The sequence below is a fragment of the Oncorhynchus nerka genome, linkage group LG13 (genome assembly GCF_034236695.1).
Source record: "Oncorhynchus nerka isolate Pitt River linkage group LG13, Oner_Uvic_2.0, whole genome shotgun sequence".
Taxonomy (NCBI): domain Eukaryota; kingdom Metazoa; phylum Chordata; class Actinopteri; order Salmoniformes; family Salmonidae; genus Oncorhynchus; species Oncorhynchus nerka.
Window position 1 is genome coordinate 64,632,946 of NC_088408.1, and position 19,644 is coordinate 64,652,589.

The 19,644-nt window shown below is 44.4% G+C and overlaps 1 protein-coding gene across 1 annotated transcript in view; it reads right to left on the reverse strand.

Moving 5' to 3' along the window:
- Positions 1 to 19,644, reverse strand: part of LOC115140665 (voltage-dependent N-type calcium channel subunit alpha-1B-like) — a 149,550-nt gene that overhangs the window by 108,721 nt on the left and 21,185 nt on the right.

Genomic DNA, 19,644 nt, shown 5'->3' on the forward strand with positions numbered 1-19,644 from the left:
GTTAGAGGATCTGACTGTACTTTCACACTCACGGAGGAGAGGAGCAGAAAGGGGAGAGAGGAGAGCGGAAAGAGGCTGGCGGGGAGAGAAAGGGTGACGTGGAGAGAGGTAGGAGGGGAAGGAGGAGGAGAAGAGAAAAGGAGGAGGGGAGAGAGAAAGGGGATATGCATTAGCTTCACAGCCTGTCCAATCAGCCCACAGCCTCTTCCTCTTGCAGAATGCTATTGTGGAAATGGAGCTGGCCTGTGGAGAGCAGCTCCACCTCCAATAGTCTGGTCCAGGGGGACAGACAGACAGGCCAGATCAGCATCATGTTACTGAGGCTGACGAGTGTTATTGTACACCCACTATCTAATCCACTGGCTGGGCAGAGGCACAGACTGGGGTCTGGGGAGGTGCTGCACTGAAATTAGTGGTATAATCTCTGCACTGAGAGCAGGAGGGGGAGACAAAGGGAGGGAGGGAGGGAGGGAGGGAGGGAGGGAGGGAGGGAGGGAGGGATAGCAGAAAGCATAAGGGGGAGATTGTTTTGTTCTAATTGCAAAAGACAGGTTTGAGGATTACCTAAAAGGATTACCTAAATCACACTGTTTCTAGAATTTTGCAGTCATGTATTCTTCATATGACCCAGAATCATACACATTGCTTTGTGATCACAGTAAAATGTACGCCACAAAGATTTGATATCCCCGGGATATAGGCTAACATAAGGAAAGTAGAAGGAATCTCTGCAGGGTGAGGCAACCAATAATTGTTGTGGTTCAACTGATATTCTTTTTCCTTTCTACGGGATCTTAATTAATCACAGCCTACTTACAGTATATACTCCCATCTGGGATTACCTTCATTAGAAAGGAAAGAATGAGGAAATGAAGTGACTCAAATTTTCCCCACATCAACTAGTGCGTATCAGACTAAGTAATATACAGTACGTTGGCAGAGGGCTATAATTTCCTGCTTTTGTCTATCCCAGATAACCCCGTCTCCCATCATGATCTGCCATGCTATTCTAATGTTCCAGACTGCAGCTGGCATTCTGAAATATACATCACTTACTGTATCCTCAGTGAAATGAGCACTCTGCTTCTCTCTCTCTCTCCCTGCCTGCCTGCGTCCCTGCCTGCCTCTCTCCCTGCCTCTCTGCTTGCCTGCCTCTCTCCCTGCCTCTCTGCTTGCCTGCCTCCCTCCCTGCCTCTCTGCTTCCCTGCCTCCCTCCCTGCCTCTCTGCTTCCCTCCCTGCCTCTCTGCTGGCCTGCCTCCCTCCCTGCCTCTGCTGGCCTGCCTCCCTCTCTGCCTCTCTGCTTGCCTGCCTCCCTCTCTGCTTCTCTGCTTGCCTGCCTCCCTCCCTGCCTCTCTGCTTCCCTGCCTCCCTCCCTGCCTCTCTGCTGGCCTGCCTCCCTCTCTGCTGGCCTGCCTCCCTCTCTGCCTCTCTGCTTGCCTGCCTCCCTCTCTGCCTCTCTGCTTGCCTGCCTCCCTCTCTGCCTCTCTGCTTGCCTCTCTGCTTGCCTGCCTCCCTCCCTGCCTCTCTGCTTGCCTGCCTCCCTCCCTGCCTCTCTGCTTGCCTGCCTCCCTCCCTCCTCCCTCCCTCCCTGCCTGCCTGCCTCTCTGCTTGCCTGCCTCTCAACCTGCCGTTGTTTATCCCTACAGAAAAAAGAGAAGCCTCAGGTCCTCGTACATACTCCTGACTGAACCAGTCTCAACATGAGGCAAAACTCTGCATACAAATACAGATCAGATGATGTCCTCGTTTTCTGGGCTTATATTTTAGCTTTATAATATACTCCTTTAACACTACCAAAATAGGGTTGAGATACAAAATGATGACAATTCAAAACCGAATGGAATTCAGTTACACAGAGGAGATATTGGCAAACCAATTATCTGGGTTACATTTAGTTTTTTCGAGCTCCTGGAACGAAGTGATGGGAAAGCTAACCATGGACTGGATTGGCTGGAGTTCAACACCAACCCAACCAGGACCTGTCTGCATCTGACATCACTGGGTTTTAAACCCTGGCTGTATCACTGCTTCAGTCACCAGAAAGGAAAGAACAGGTGTGTTTTCCATCTCCAACGTGGCCAGTATTGCTCAGATGAGGAGGCCCACATTGGACGGCTCCCAGTGGCCTTTAATAAGAGACTTTCTCTGCCATCTCTTTATCCCACATAGCCCTGGCAGCAGACAGAGCAGACAGCGGGGTCACAGTGAGGGCACTGAACACGCAGGCATCTGCTATAGGACTATACTTAAGGGACTAGAGCGAGGACAGCATTAACATGTTACCCCAACATTGCAGAGTGAGACTATAAAACACTAGTCCCTTAAGTATACAGAGTGTGCAAAACATTAAGGACACCTGCTTTGTCCATGACATAGACTGACCAGGTGAATCCACATGCAAGATATATGTTCCGTTATTGATGTCACTGATGGGTAGGAGACAGGTTAATAAAGAAGGAGTTTTAAGCCTTGAGACAATTGAGATATGGATTGTATATGTGCGCCATTATTCAGAAGGTGAATGGGCAAGACAAAATATTGAAGTGTCTTTGAACAGGGTGTGGAAGTAGGTGTGTCAAGACCTGCAACGCTGCTGGGTTTTTCACACTCAACAGTTTGCCGTGTGTATCAAGAATAGTCCACCACCAAAAGGACATCCAGCCAACTTGACACAATGGGCCAGCATCCCTGTGGAACGCTTTTGACACCTTGTAGAGTCCATGCTCTGATGAATTTAGGCTGTTCTGAGGCCAAAAAAGGGGGGGGGGGTGCAACTCAATATTAAGTAGTTGTCCTCAATGTTTTGTACACTCAGTGTAGGTCTACACTAAGCTGCTGTAAGAGGTATACCATGTCAGATGTCTTTCTTCAGTAGAAGAAATGGAGGCTACATTGTTAGGCAACTTACTTTCCATTCAATTAACTGCATTTACAGTAGGTAAGCAGGTTTCTAAATGAATGGCCGTACGCCCCAAAATGCAGAAAATACTCATTTAACATTTACCTCATTATGTCATAGTAGTTTTCCGCTCGGCTGCGATACCTAAATGATGTAACTATTTCCTGTTGGCGAGGGCATGTATGTGACTAACCATGCCTGTGTCCTGGGATTTCATCTCTACAGCACTGATAATGCATCCATCCAAGCATTGTATACCATGTCTTTGCATCATTGCTGTTTCTATAGTGCCTCTGCTCTTTGAGACGGAATTCGTTTGTTGTTGTTTTCACACCTAACCGTTGTGTGTGTGAAGGGATTGTGGCGCTCTGTGGAACATGCTGCATTAGCTTGTCCCTCCTCACCAAACAACAGCTGGCCAATGCAGGAGAAAAACCCCATCTCCATCCCAGCAGAGACACGCACCACGAGATGAGTTACTTAATGGGCCTTCAGATAGTGGAGAAACATCATCCTCTCTGTTTTCAATAGCAGAGCTAGCATCTGTTAGGATTGCTACTATGGCTGGGGCGACAGGGTAGCCTACTGGTTAGAGTGTTGGACTACTAACTGAAAAGTTGCAAGTTCAAATCCCCAAGGTACAAATCTGTTGTTCTGCCCCTGAACAAGGCAGTTAACCCACTGTTCCTAGGCCGTTGTTGAAAATAAGAATTTGCTCTTGCCTAGTTAAATAAATGGCTACTTTATGACTAAATAAACTACTGACACTTTAACCTGTGTTATTATTGTATGGTTCTTTTTGTTCTGTATTCTATCCAAAAAATGATTTGGCAAATGAATGCAAGTAAACAAACAACGTGTGGAACATAGCATCACACAGTGACTGTAGCTGATAAGCCTGAATAATGAAATTAATCATTTTGAAAATTGCTAGATAATTCTTTAGGGGACATGGAAGCACACTGCAATGTAGCGAAGGCATTTATCATATCCTATGCCTGGGGGAGCTGTATAATGTGTTTTGCTCCTCGCATACATAAACTCAGCTGACATGAAAGAGTCTAGAAGTCAAACACATTAGCTTGATTATCAATTAGTCAACCATGTTTGTTTACAGGCACCTCCCAGGAAAAGACTGTGAAGAGAATCTAATTCCGCTGCTCCAAAGGCAGGGAAATATAGTAGACAACTAACTCAGTTAGAAGCTCTGTCTAGAGTAACACATCCATGTGGAGTGTAAGTGATACAGCATGCCAGGGTTGCAGTATAAGACATAACAGGGGGGATATTTCTGCTCACATATTCTACTAAAACACAAGCCCAGGCGTAACACGACCAGCCATGTTAGGTGTAAGTGATGCAAGATCCCAGGGGTGCAGGATTTTTCAGAACATGGAGAATTCTGAGCCAGGCTTTATTGGGAATACTTCTCTGCTCACATGTTCTCTGGTTCTACCTCACTGACAGGCAAGTAGCAGCATATCAGACATACCCTGTCTATCTGTCTGTCTGCATGCCTGTCTGTCTGGCTGACTGTACAGTATGGGATGTGATCTCTTATGAGGCTTAGCAGCATAATGACCTGCCTCCCCCTCCTGTTCTGTAAATGACAGGCGGAACCATGTGAGGGGCCTGATAGGGACGGGTGAGAGAGAGGGGAAACACAGCAGTCATTGGACTCTGAGGAGAACACATTCATTTCAGCCCTGAGAGGACTAGTACAACACAATGTGCCTTTCACGATTAGGATCAAGCAAACAGGTCAGAACCTTCTACGTACTTTGGTTTGTGTGAGAGCAAATGGAGGGTCGTTCCACCTCAAAAGAAACAAGAAAGGGGGTTTTTGACACCCATCGTCTCAGATTGTGCAGAAATCATTTCTGTAATTAGAAACATATAAGATTAGCATTCTTGAAACATTTTGTTAAAATATAATTTGATCTCAGGTAAATTAAGTAAATTGATGTCACCCAAATGGACTATTTTAATTCATAAGATTAATATAATCTTCAATAAATATAGTACCAGACATCCGATTTGGACCGTAATTCTTCCTGCCAATGAGTAAGACATGAGGATTTCAATGAAATGATCAAAAACCACCCATGGACACCCCACACCAATCCCACCCGAACAACCAGTATACAGTATCAGTTCTCTGACAAGAAGTACAGAGCTGCGGCTTGGAGTATTACTTCTTCATCGTTTGTAATTTATTCCCTGTGATTCTGCTGATGTTTTTTCCCTCCTATTCAAAGAAATTGCCAATTGGAGTCGTTTGCATTATTTACCATCAATCTGTGTAAAAGTAGCAGGTTCTGCCCACGAGATGCCGCTCTTCCTGCAAACCCTTTTATAAATGTTTCTGGTCTCGTGTTTATTAAATGGATCACAACATTTTCTTTGCAACTTTGGGTAAAAAACCAATAGCTTTTGCTCATGATAAAATAAATTGTGTGGCCAACCTCACACTTGAAGCCAGTCCTTCATGAAAGCAATTTAGTTTGCTCTCTCAGAGAGCTTCCAGTTGTTTGACTATTCAACGGGAGTTGTGTTGAAGGATCAGGTTTCTGAGAGAAGGACCAACTGAATTGCTTTCATGGAGGACTAGCTTGACTATTGTAAATAGTGAACATGAAAAATAGCTTAACCGTCTCAGTCCATCAAACACTAAGGGAAAGACTTCAGTGCAAAGGGCACTTCAGACACTGTGCAAGTCAAGTCCAGAGTACTCCTTTACAAAAGCCCATCAACTCCCAGTCAAGTGCTTGAGCAGATGTTAATGGCTATGTCCACAGAACAATGCAATTCTTCTCAACTCCATCAGTCTCAAGCATGAACAAATGGTCCATCGTCACTGTCATGGCAAGGAAAGGGGAGGATCCAAAGCACTCATCAAAACATCCACTGACAGGTGAATGTGAAGGGGTTTTTCATAGGGACACCAAGCTCTCCAATCATAAACAAATTATGTCAGATGACGGCAGAAGGTGAAATTGTGCAATGCCAGCATATTTTGCAATGACTAATGCAGTAAATGTGAGAGGGAGGTTTTAGAGAATTGACACAGCCACTGCTATGTCATTTATTAACTTTCTCCAGCTGATGAATTATACATTTTTCCGATGACTGCCCGGGTGTGTAGTGGGCTCTTACCGAGCACACTGCCTGGGTGTGTAGTGGGCTCTTACCGAGCATACTACCTGGGTGTGTAGTGGGCTCTTACTGAACATACTACCTGGGTGTGTAGTGGGCTCTTACTGAACATACTGCCTGGGTGTGTAGTGGGCTCTTACTGAACATACTACCTGGGTGTGTAGTGGGCTCTTACTGAACATACTGCCTGGGTGTGTAGTGGGCTCTTACTGAACATACTGCCTGGGTGTGTAGTGGGCTCTTACTGAACATACTGCCTGGGTGTGTAGTGGGCTCTTACTGAACATACTGCCTGGGTGTGTAGTGGGCTCTTACTGAACATACTGCCTGGGTGTGTAGTGGGCTCTTACTGAACATACTGCCTGGGTGTGTAGTGGGCTCTTACTGAACATACTGCCTGGGTGTGTAGTGGGCTCTTACTGAACATACTACCTGGGTGTGTAGTGGGCTCTTACTGAACATACTGCCTGGGTGTGTAGTGGGCTCTTACTGAACATACTGCCTGGGTGTGTAGTGGGCTCTTACTGAACATACTACCTGGGTGTGTAGTGGGCTCTTACTGAACATACTACCTGGGTGTGTAGTGGGCTCTTACTGAACATACTACCTGGGTGTGTAGTGGGCTCTTACTGAACATACTACCTGGGTGTGTAGTGGGCTCTTACTGAACATACTGCCTGGGTGTGTAGTGGGCTCTTACTGAACATACTACCTGGGTGTGTAGTGGGCTCTTACTGAACATACTACCTGGGTCTGTCGTGGGCTCTTACTGAACATACTACCTGGGTGTGTAGTGGGCTCTTACTGAACATACTACCTGGGTGTGTAGTGGGCTCTTACTGAACATACTACCTGGGTGTGTCGTGGGCTCTTACTGAACATACTGCGTGGGTGTGTAGTGGGCTCTTACTGAACATACTGCCTGGGTGTGTCGTGGGCTCTTACTGAACATACTGCCTGGGTGTGTCGTGGGCTCTTACTGAACATACTACCTGGGTGTGTCGTGGGCTCTTATTGAACATACTGCGTGGGTGTGTAGTGGGCTCTTACTGAACATACTGCCTGGGTGTGTAGTGGGCTCTTACTGAACATACTACCTGGGTGTGTAGTGGGCTCTTACTGAACATACTGCCTGGGTGTGTAGTGGGCTCTTACTGAACATACTGCCTGGGTGTGTAGTGGACTCTTACTGAACATACTGCCTGGGTGTGTAGTGGGCTCTTACTGAACATACTACCTGGGTGTGTCGTGGGCTCTTACTGAACATACTGCGTGGGTGTGTAGTGGGCTCTTACTGAACATACTGCCTGGGTGTGTAGTGGGCTCTTACTGAACATACTACCTGGGTGTGTAGTGGGCTCTTACTGAACATACTGCCTGGGTGTGTAGTGGGCTCTTACTGAACATACTGCCTGGGTGTGTAGTGGACTCTTACTGAACATACTGCCTGGGTGTGTAGTGGGCTCTTACTGAACATACTACCTGGGTGTGTCGTGGGCTCTTACTGAACATACTGCGTGGGTGTGTAGTGGGCTCTTACTGAACATACTGCCTGGGTGTGTAGTGGGCTCTTACTGAACATACTACCTGGGTGTGTAGTGGGCTCTTACTGAACATACTGCCTGGGTGTGTAGTGGGCTCTTACTGAACATACTGCCTGGGTGTGTAGTGGGCTCTTACTGAACATACTGCCTGGGTGTGTAGTGGGCTCTTACTGAACATACTGCCTGGGTGTGTAGTGGGCTCTTACTGAACATACTGCCTGGGTGTGTAGTGGGCTCTTACTGAACATACTACCTGGGTGTGTAGTGGGCTCTTACTGAACATACTGCCTGGGTGTGTAGTGGGCTCTTACTGAACATACTACCTGGGTGTGTAGTGGGCTCTTACTGAACATACTGCCTGGTTGTGTAGTGGGCTCTTACTGAGCAAACTACCTGGGTGTGTAGTGGGCTCTTACTGAACATACTACCTGGGTGTGTAGTGGGCTCTTACTGAACATACTGCCTGGGTGTGTAGTGGGCTCTTACTGAACATACTGCCTGGGTGTGTAGTGGGCTCTTACTGAACATACTACCTGGGTGTGTAGTGGGCTCTTACTGAACATACTGCCTGGGTGTGTAGTGGGCTCTTACTGAACATACTACCTCGGTGTGTAGTGGGCTCTTACTGAACATACTGCGTGGGTGTGTAGTGGGCTCTTACTGAGCAAACTACCTGGGTGTGTCGTGGGCTCTTACTGAACATACTGCCTGGTTGTGTAGTGGGCTCTTACTGAGCAAACTACCTGGGTGTGTAGTGGGCTCTTACTGAACATACTGCGTGGGTGTGTAGTGGGCTCTTACTGAACATACTGCCTGGGTGTGTAGTGGGCTCTTACTGAACATACTGCCTGGGTGTGTAGTGGGCTCTTACTGAACATACTACCTGGGTGTGTAGTGGGCTCTTACTGAACATACTACCTGGGTGGGCTCTCACTGAACATACTACCTGTGTGTAGTGCTCTTACTGAACATACTACCTGGGTGTGTAGTGGGCTCTTACTGAACATACTGCCTGGGTGTGTAGTGGGCTCTTACTGAACATACTACCTGGGTGTGTAGTGGGCTCTTACTGAACATACTACCTGGGTGTGTAGTGGGCTCTTACTGAACATACTACCTGGGTGTGTCGTGGGCTCTTACTGAACATACTACCTGGGTGTGTAGTGGGCTCTTACTGAACATACTGCCTGGGTGTGTAGTGGGCTCTTACTGAACATACTACCTGGGTCTGTCGTGGGCTCTTACTGAACATACTACCTGGGTGTGTAGTGGGCTCTTACTGAACATACTACCTGGGTGTGTAGTGGGCTCTTACTGAACATACTACCTGGGTCTGTCGTGGGCTCTTACTGAACATACTACCTGGGTGTGTAGTGGGCTCTTACTGAACATACTACCTGGGTGTGTAGTGGGCTCTTACTGAACATACTACCTGGGTGTGTAGTGGGCTCTTACTGAACATACTGCGTGGGTGTGTAGTGGGCTCTTACTGAACATACTGCCTGGGTGTGTAGTGGGCTCTTACTGAACATACTGCCTGGGTGTGTAGTGGGCTCTTACTGAACATACTACCTGGGTGTGTAGTGGGCTCTTACTGAACATACTGCGTGGGTGTGTAGTGGGCTCTTACTGAGCAAACTACCTGGGTGTGTCGTGGGCTCTTACTGAACATACTGCCTGGGTGTGTAGTGGGCTCTTACTGAGCAAACTACCTGGATGTGTAGTGGGCTCTTATTGAACATACTGCGTGGGTGTGTAGTGGGCTCTTACTGAACATACTGCCTGGGTGTGTAGTGGGCTCTTACTGAACATACTGCCTGGGTGTGTAGTGGGCTCTTACTGAACATACTACCTGGGTGTGTAGTGGGCTCTTACAGAACATACTACCTGGGTGTGTAGTGGGCTCTTACTGAACATACTGCCTGGGTGTGTAGTGGGCTCTTACTGAACATACTGCCTGGGTGTGTAGTGGGCTCTTACTGAACATACTACCTGGGTGTGTAGTGGGCTCTTACTGAACATACTGCCTGGGTGTGTAGTGGGCTCTTACTGAGCAAACTACCTGGGTGTGTAGTGGGCTCTTACTGAACATACTGCATGGGTGTGTAGTGGGCACTTGCTGAGTACACTGTATGTGTGTGTTGCAATGTTCCTTCACCTTTTTGTAGGCATTTAGCAAATTTCAGATCTGTTGAGCGCAAACCTGAATGTCGTGAGAAGTCTGTGCAACCTCCAGCGCTCGTTTATTTCGAACACTGAGGCTATACCCACTTTAAGTTACATTTTCAGAAAGTGTTAAAGTATTCTACTGTGTCTATTTGATCACAATGTAGGCCTACCAGAATGACCTACCATTCAAATTAATGGAGAAAATGTGTCTCATAACATTTGAACATGGAAATAGCTGTTGTATCATTCTGCCTACAGTACAGTAGCAGCCTGTGTGGTGTTCACTGTAGGCCTACCAGTGGAGGCTTCTCAGAGGAGGAAGGGGAAGACCATCCTCCTTATTGAATTTCATAAAAATGTACATTTTATTTGTTTTATTTTTAAGTTATCCTTTTTAAATAAAACTATACTAATATAGCCTCAACAGCACTCTGTAGAGTAGCACCATGGTGTAGTCGAAGGACATCTAGCTTCCATCCTCCTCTGGGTACATTGACTTCAATACAAAACCTAGAACGCTCATGGTTCTCACCCCCTTCCATAGACTTACACATTATGACAACTTCTAGAGGATGTCCTCCAACCTATCAGAGCTGACGAGTGGCTCAATGCTATGGATAATGGCAAGTTTGTGGATGTACTATTTTTAGATTTCAGTGCAGCATTTGATTAAGTGGATCGTGAAGTAATTTTGACAAAATTAATGCATTCTGGTTTTAAGGAGGTAGCATTGAATTGGGTACAGTCATATCTAACTGACAGGAAACAGTCCACCTATATCAATGGCTCATTTTCTTCCCCTCATGTGTTAAACTGTGGAATACTGCAGTGCAGTTGCCTTGGGTCACTTCTTTATTTAATATATACCACCGACCTTCCCTAAGCCTTAGCTGAAACTCAAGCTACTATATTTGCAGATGATACTACAATTTCATGAACTACTTCTCTGAAGACAATCGGTCAAATCAGCATGCTTTCTGGCAGTCATTAGGGGGTGCCACAGGTTTGCAAAACAAACTTGTTTTAAATACCAAGAAAACCAATGTTATGTTGGTCTGTTGGAACTGGAAAACCCTCCAAAACAGCATGGGATACAATTAAGTATGGGAGTGCAAACTCTTAAATGCAGCTAAAACAAATGCATGCTCTTCATCATAGTCGTCTCAAATAACTAATCTATGTAAAAAAATCAAATAAAACGGCTCTGCCTAATCAGAAGGATAGCTAAATATTTACTGGAAAAACTTCTTCAGAAAATAAACATCAAACATTAAATTGAGAGTCAAAGCAACTACTGTTCTGTGGTCTGGGGAAATGCATCATCAATCCTGAAGTTAGGAGGCTTTACAGAATGCACAGAATAAAGCAAAGGATTGTTTTAAGTGCTAGATTTGGTTCTTCTGTTGCAGTCATGCACAATGTTCTTGGTTGGTCATCAATCGATAAGATAATTGTAAAAAACATGCTTATTTTATTTCATAATATAAATCATTTAAAACGGCCAAGTTCTATTCACAACGGTATTCAGTTGGTAAGAGACAGACATTCTGTAAATACTAGGAATAGATTGTCCACCATCTATGCCAGTTCTCAAGACAGAAAAGAGAAAAATGCAAAAATTGGAAACATTATCTCCCTCACTATTTAGAGTAATAAAGAAATCTAATAAATTAACTGAGCAAACCAGAAACCTTTCAATATATAAATTTAAACATTATTTTATTTCGATTTAAACATAACTTCATTGCAGAAATGTTTTGGGACTATAGTAGATGAAGAATCAATATTTTTTTAGATTGAGTATTTACTGGGTCATTATGTTAGTATATTATGTATGTTTGTAATAGTGTGGTATATGTGGAAATGTGTTCATATTATAAATTGTATTTTAATGTTTAAGGACTCTTGGAAGATTTGTCCAAATGGGGACAAAAAGAGATCCAAATAAAATAAAATAATAGAGCTTAGCAGCATGAACTGACATGTCTTATGAAGCAAGAAGATACAGCAGCTTTTCAAGCATTGCAGTGCATGAACTGTTTTAAATACCTAGTACTGAACGCAAAGATACAGTTAGCTAGCTCTGCAGTGCATGAACTGACATGTCTTAAGTATGAAGTGCAAACTAGATACAGCTAGACAACTGCTTATCATGAACTGACATGTCTCAAATAACTAATCTATAAAATAATCAGCTAAAACGGCATGCTAATCAGTGCATGAAGCTAAATATTTACTAGGAAAAATTCTGAACAGAAAATAACACAAACATTAGCTCTGAGAGTCATGAACTGACATGTCTAGTACTGAACTGGGAAATGATCATCAAGTAAGTTAGGAGGCTGCAGAATGCACAGAATAAAGCAGCAAGATTGTTTTAAGCTGGAGATAGCTTCTGTTGCAGTCATGAACTGAATGTTCTTGGTTGTCATCAATCGATAAGATAATTGCTAAAAAACTAGCTTATTTTATTTCATGATATAAATCATGTTAAAACGGCCAAGATCTATTCACAAGCTCTGCAGTTGCATGAACAGACATTCTGTAAATGAACGAATAAGATTGTCCACCATCTAGCTTAGCTCAAGACAGAAAAGAGAAATATGCATGAACATGACATGTTAGTAATAAAGAAATGTAATAAATTACAGCAAACCAGAAACTCTTTCAATATATGAACTGAAACATTCTTTTAAAACGATTTAAACATAACAGCATAGAAATGTTGTGGGACAGTAGATGAACTGAATCATATCTTTTTAGATTGAGATTTACAGCATTATGTTAGTATATGCATGCATGAACTGTAATAGTGTCTATACTGAAATGTGTTCATATTATAAATTGTATTTTAATGTTTAAGGACTCTTGGAAGATTTGTCCAAATGGGGACAAAAAGAGATCCAAATAAAATAAAATAAAAGAGCTCTAGCAGCATGAACTGACATGTCTAGTACTGAACGCATAAGATACAGCTAGCTAGCTCTGCAGTGCATGAACTGACATGTCTAGTACTGAACGCAAAAGATACAGCTAGCTAGCTCTGCAGTGCATGAACTGACATGTCTAGTACTGAACGCAAAAGATACAGCTAGCTAGCTCTGCAGTGCATGAACTGACATGTCTAGTACTGAACGCATAAGATACAGCTAGCTAGCTCTGCAGTGCATGAACTGACATGTCTAGTACTGAACGCATAAGATACAGCTAGCTAGCTCTGCAGTGCATGAACTGACATGTCTAGTACTGAACGCAAAAGATACAGCTAGCTAGCTCTGCAGTGCATGAAATGTGGTGAGTAGTTGACTCAAGAGAAAATACAATAGTTTAACAGTTAAGAAATGAATTTAATCAAAAGGCAAGCGAGTCATTTTCACTTTCACTTACGTAGCTAGCAAATATAGCTAGCTCGTTTAGCCTACTGAAACACCCTGCTCAAACAGAGGGATGCTATGTTAGCTAGTTGGCTATACTATGCAACACAACACTGGAACTTTTGAAGTCAAGGTAAGCTTTTGGTTTTAATAATTTATTGCCACTGAGGCCCGCCGGTGTAACTGCTATACTGTTTACTGACAATAAACTGTAACGTTACTGCATGATTGTAAAGGGTTTACTAACGTGTTAGTTCTATTAGCTATATTGACTATGACGTTGCTTTAGCTAATATGGTGACAACGATGTAGGCTGTGTGTAGGATGAGAGGGCATAGATGGGAGAAGGAATACAATGCGGCTGCTATGAAAGTGAATTGTGTTTGTGTGTAATCAGGGGTGTATTCATTCTGCCAATTCTGTTGAAAAATGTTTCTTAAATGGAAGCAAACGGGGATAAGCAGACCTGAATTTGTCCAATAGAAAATCTATTTTCCAACTGGTCTAATATTTACACTCTAGATCAGCTAGATCAAATCAAATTTTATTAGTCACATGCGCAGAATACAACACCTTACAGTGAAATGTGCTCCTAACCAACAATGCAGTTTAAAAGAATATAGATAAGAATAAGAGAAAAGTAACAAGTAAATAAAGAGCAGCAGTGAAATAACAACAGTGAGACTATATACAGGGGTGTACCGATACAGAGTCAATGTGCAGGGGCACTGGTTATTTGAGGTAGTATGTAGATGTAGGTAGAGTTATTAAAGTGAGTATGCATAGATGACAACAGAGAGTAGCAGTGGTGTAAACCCGGGGGCACTGCAAATAGTCTGGGTAGCCATCTGACAAGATGTTCAGGAGTCTTATGGCTTGGGGGAAGAATCTGTTTAGAAGCCTCTTGGACCTAAACATAGCACTCCATTACCGCTTGCCATGCGGTAGCAGAGAGAACAGTATATGACTAGGATGGCTAGGAGTCTTTGACAATTTTTTGACCATTTTTATGGCCTTCCTCTGACACTGCCTGGTATAGAGGTCCTGGATGGCAGGAAGCTTGGCCCCAGTGATGTACTGTGCTGTTCGCACTACCCTATGTAGTGCCTTGCGGTTGGAGGCCGAGCAGTTGCCATACCAGGCAGTGATGCAAACAGTCAGAATGCTCTTGATGGTGCAGCTGTAGAACCTTTTGAGGGTCTGAGGACCCATGCCAAATCTTTTCAGTCTTCTGAGGGGGAATAGGTTTTGTCGTGCCCTCTTCGAGACTGTCTTGGTGTTCTTGGACCATGTTAGTTTGTTGGAACTTGAAGCTCTCAACCTGCTCCACTGCAGCCCCATCAATGAGAATGGGGGCGTGCTCGGTCATTTTTTCCTGTAGTCCACAATCATTTGATCATGTTGATAGAGAGGTTGTTGTCCTGGCACCACACGGCCAGGTCTCTGACCTCCTCCCTGTAGTCTGTCTCGTCGTTGTCGGTGACCAATGTCGTGTCATCTGCTGGTGTTGCAGTCGTGCTTGGCCGTGCAGTCATGAGTGAACAGGGAGTACAGGAGGGGACTGAGCACGCACCCCTGAGGGGCCTCTGTGTTGAGGATCAGCATGGCGGATGTGGTTACCTAACCAGGATCCAGTTGAAGAGGGAGGTGTTTAGTCCCAGGGTCCTTAGCTTATTGATGAGCTTTGAGGGCACTATGGTGTTGAACGCTGAGCTGTAGTCAATGAATAGCATTCTCACATAGGTGTTCCTTTTGTCCAGGTGGGAAAGGGCAGTGTGAAGTGCAATGGAGATTGCATCATCTGTGGATCTGTTGGGGTGGTATGCAAATTGGAGTGGTCTTGGGTTTCTGGGATGATGGCATTGATGTGAGCCATGACCAGCCGACTAGAGCATACAGGTCGCGGTGGGTGGTATAAGGTGCTTTATTAACAAAACGGATGGCACCATGATAAACTGCATCCAGTTTGCTGAGTAGAGTATTGGAAGCTATTTTGTAGATGACATCGCCGAAGTTGAGGATCGGTAGGATAGTCAGTTTTACTAGGGTAAGTTTGGCGGCGTGAGTGAAGGAGGCTTTGTTGCGGAATAGAAAGCCTACTCTAGATTTGATTTTAGATTGGAGATGTTTGATATATGAGTCTGGAAGGAGAGTTTACAGTCTAGCCAGACACCTAGGTACTTATAGATGTCCACATATTCTAGGTCAGAACCATCCAGGGTGGTGATGCTAGTCGGGCATGCGGGTGCAGGCAGCGAACGGTTGAAAAGCATGCATTTGGTTTTACTAGCGTTTAAGAGCAGTTGGAGACCACGGAAGGAGTGTTGTATGGCATTGAAGCTCGTTTGGAGGTTAGATAGCACAGTGTCCAAGGAAGGGCCGGAATGCTGCCTTAGTGCCCGCCTCTGACTGTGGTGGTATGTAAACAGCTACAAAGAATACAGATGAAAACTCTCTCGGTAGGTAGTCATAAGAAACTCTACCTCAGGGGAGCAATAGCTCAAGACTTCCTTAGATATCATGTACCAGCTGTTGTTTACAAAAATACATAGACTGCCGCTGTTCTATCCTGCCGGTACATCGTATAACCAGCCAGCTCTATGTTGATGTTGGCCTCGTTCAGCCACGACTCCGTGAAGCATAAGATGTTACAGTTTAATGTCCCGTTGGTAGTTTAATCTTCTGCATAACTAGTCGATTTTATTGTCCAAAGATTGCACGTTTGCTAGCAGAATGGAGGGAAGTGGGGGTTTATTCAATCGCCTGCGAATACTCAGAAGGCTCTTTCTCCGCCTCCTCTTCACACAGATCACGGGGATCGGGGCTTGTTCCTGAGGAAGCAGCGTATCCTTCACGTCGGGCTCATCAGAGTTGTGAAAGGAAAAAGAGGATTCTGCCAGTCCATGGTGAGTAATCGCAGTCCCGAGGTCGAGAAGTTATTTTCGGTCATAAGAGACGGTAGTGGAAAAATTATGTACAAAATACAAAGTACAAAAAACTAGCAAAGGATATGAACAAATATGCACACGTGGCTTTGATCTCAAAACAAGCGCATCTAGTCATGACTGCTCATGCCGTAAACACAGTCCAGTTCAAAGTGAATGGCACAGATCCATATATGGAAATGGTCTATTTGCATATAGCTCTACAGCAGCTCTGATTAGTTATGCCGCACTGGTCGGTGTAGAGTACGGACTGAGTCCTAAGTGTCAATGCAATAGAATCCTGCTCTGATGCGTTCCGCCTACAACAAAATCTCTTGCACAGTTAGTTTTGCATAATAAGACTTGCATAGTTCGTTTTGTTTCGGTATGTTGCATTGAAAGTGGCTAATATTGTGTTGATTCGATCACAATTCCCACAGTAAAGGGAAACGTTGATAGTGTTAACTAAGGGGGAAAAACACGAAAAAGTTGATTGAAGTTCAATCTCGTGCCTCTCTGATAGTCCTTCTGCCCGGCAATCACACATTCGTGTGTTGTGGGCTTTTAATTCGTGAGCACACTTCCTGGGTGTGTAGTGGGGTCTTACTGAACCCGCTGCCTGAACACAGAGACCTACTATGCTATACTGGTCTTTGTGTGAGCCAATTTCAATGGTAGCACTTTTCTCCGATTTCAGGTGGAAACAACAGCAACATGACCATCGACATCAGGGATGTATACTGTGTACGCAGGTCAAGAGCCATGGAAATGATCTGAATGAAGAAGGACAATATCACCCCATTCACCTCACATCAGAGAGCTAGCATAGAGCCAGCCGTATATTCTCCACAATAGAAACGGGAAGAGACCATTAAACCTGTTTCTAGTGGCCTTTACCTCTAATAATAATGTTTAGACACTGTGCATACAATAGGACTCACTCCATAACCCCCAGAAACTAAATGCTGACATTGTAGATGTCACATACGCCCAGTTTGCACAACAACTCGTTCAACATACGCTACAACTCTATTATTTGCAGTTCGACGAGACGCTCAACGACTCGGTAATTACACAGCGTGGAACACGGCTGAGCACTCTAGACGTATCCCCCATGCACAGCACACACCCCACCTCAGACAGTTCCCTCTCCCAGCACCCAGCAGTATGGAGTAGTAGAGGCTGAAATAGATCAGTGTCTCACCCTGCCACTGGAGTAAAACATCACAGAGTCAGCCCAGCAGCATCATCTTGCATAAACCAGGGAGGCCCATTAGCCCCAGTCTAGCGCAGGTGAAGTGGAATAGAGACAATTATGCATGGAGGACGGGCCGTCTGGCGGCTCTACTGTATACTCACCCCACCCCCCGTCTGTTTGTCTGTCTCTATTTTAGTCTGTCTGTCTTACTGTCTATCTGCCTGCCTGAAAGTCAGTCAGTCTGTCTCTCTTGCAAGTCAGTCTGCCTGTCTGTCTGTAGTCTGTCTATCGTAAATATTGGATGACAGAATCATCGTGAGAACTTGACATTTCACAAATAACACACTCGCTTCATATTCTCATGGACGTTTGACATCTCAACAATGTAATCTTTCTAATAGGCATATGTTGTGAGATCCATCCCAATAGCTATCTTGGGATTGGGCCTAAATAATGATGAAGAGATGTGGAAAACGTGCTCTGAGGATGTAGCATGAAGAGAGCATCCTGTCCTGTGCAATTTGCCCCAGTGGATGAGAGCTGGCAAGGATGAGAGCTGGCAAAATGCCCCTGCTCCTGTTTTATTCATACATCTACAGCTGAGGATGCCGAGGGTGACAAGCCTGGCCTCAATGCTGGCAAACACTGTAAAGGAGAGGAACACGCTCCTTGATGGATTGCTGGGGTTGGGAGTCTTCAAAAAAATCATTTCTGATTCTTCCTGAAATATGCTGTGATGCTCTCAGAACTAGCGACTGAACATGCAATGCATCTAAATGGGTTTGATATTCATGCGAGGCAATATTTTTCCCAACACGGCTCTCGGCCAAGTTCAAGTCTGACTGAGGTTCAGATTCCATTACAAATCATATGGTCTTTGTTTCCTTACAGTGAAGTACTTCGAAAAAAGGTAGATTTGTTACATATAGTTTAGTGATCCCATCATCCCAATGATCTATTGTATCTTACTCACTTCACAGCTGAGAGGGGGAGATAGAAACAAGGGAGAACAAGAGAGAGGGGATGAGGGATAGAGAGAAAAAGAGAGAGATAAAAGTAGCGAGAGGGAGAGAGGGAGAGAGACAAAGCAAGAAAGAGAGAGAGAAGTAGCGAAAGGGAGAAAGAGTGCGAGTGAGTGAGCGAGAGAGAGAAAAGAAAGAGATACAGAGAGAGAGAGGGCTCCCCAGCTACAGCAGTGTGGATGAGACTATATTGGTAGAGATAGAAGTAGCGAGAGGGAGAGAGAGACTATATTGGCTGCACGGGGAGGGAAAGCCACACTGGAGACAACTGGAGGCGTCACCATAGAAACAAAGGAGGCTCCACTGATCTCATTAGACAACAGCAGCCAGGAGACAGGGGTTCTGGGAGTGAAAAGCAACAATGAGAGTAGGGTGAAGCCAGAGACGAGAGAAAATAAAAGGAATTGTGTTTGTTTGCCAACAGAAAGCAAAGCAAAGCAATAACATGAAGATATTTCTGTTGACTCAGTCTGTATTGGGCCTTTGTTGTTGCACAGCAACAATGACAAAATGAAGTGATTCTCTTCAGAAAGTATCAAAAGACGACCAAATAAAAGTTGGAAGAGGACAGATCTCAAGCAGTTTGCTTTGAGAAGGTGTATGCCCATTGTCTGTGCATGGCCGTGTAAATACATATGTAGAAAAGCAAACTGAGGTACTGTAATACAGAAGCTGCTGAGATCAAATGTTCTTTGTGTAATTGAATTTAAGCTAACAACAGAGGGATTTCCCCTAATAAAGCTGGACATGAGGAGCAGATAACGAGACGACTCCATGGTTGACAGTGGAACACAAGGTTCACACACAATGTTGTCCAAGGTAGTCAGTAAATCATTTGTTTTGATAATACCATTATATGTGAAATGCCCTTGATATTTCCATGCTCCATGTCCCCAATCCCCAAACTCTGAATCTGATCAAGAGACGATTTGAAGACAACGCCATGGTAAGCTTGTCTCCATAGCAACCAATAATGATCATAAACGAGCGAAGGGACCATGGGCTCAGAATGATGAAGTGCAGATGTAATGTCTTTGACACATGTTATGTACATTCTAATGTCGAGTTGGACTATCTTTCCATCAAAGTAAATTGGCAAAATATTGTTACAGTAATAGGGCCCTAGGAAATGGAATCACATCATTTAGCTGTTTATGGTTTTCTCAATTATGGAACATGGTTGTGATTAGACTGGGCTCAGTGAGCATGAGACGTATTTGACAACCCGGTGCACCGCTCCCTACGGATGTGACTGAGCAGGTCTGAAAACAGAGTCAATGACAAGGCATGTCTGAGAAAGACAAGAGACAATGCAAAGGAAATGACAATAAGTTGGAGTTAGACAAAGGAAATATAA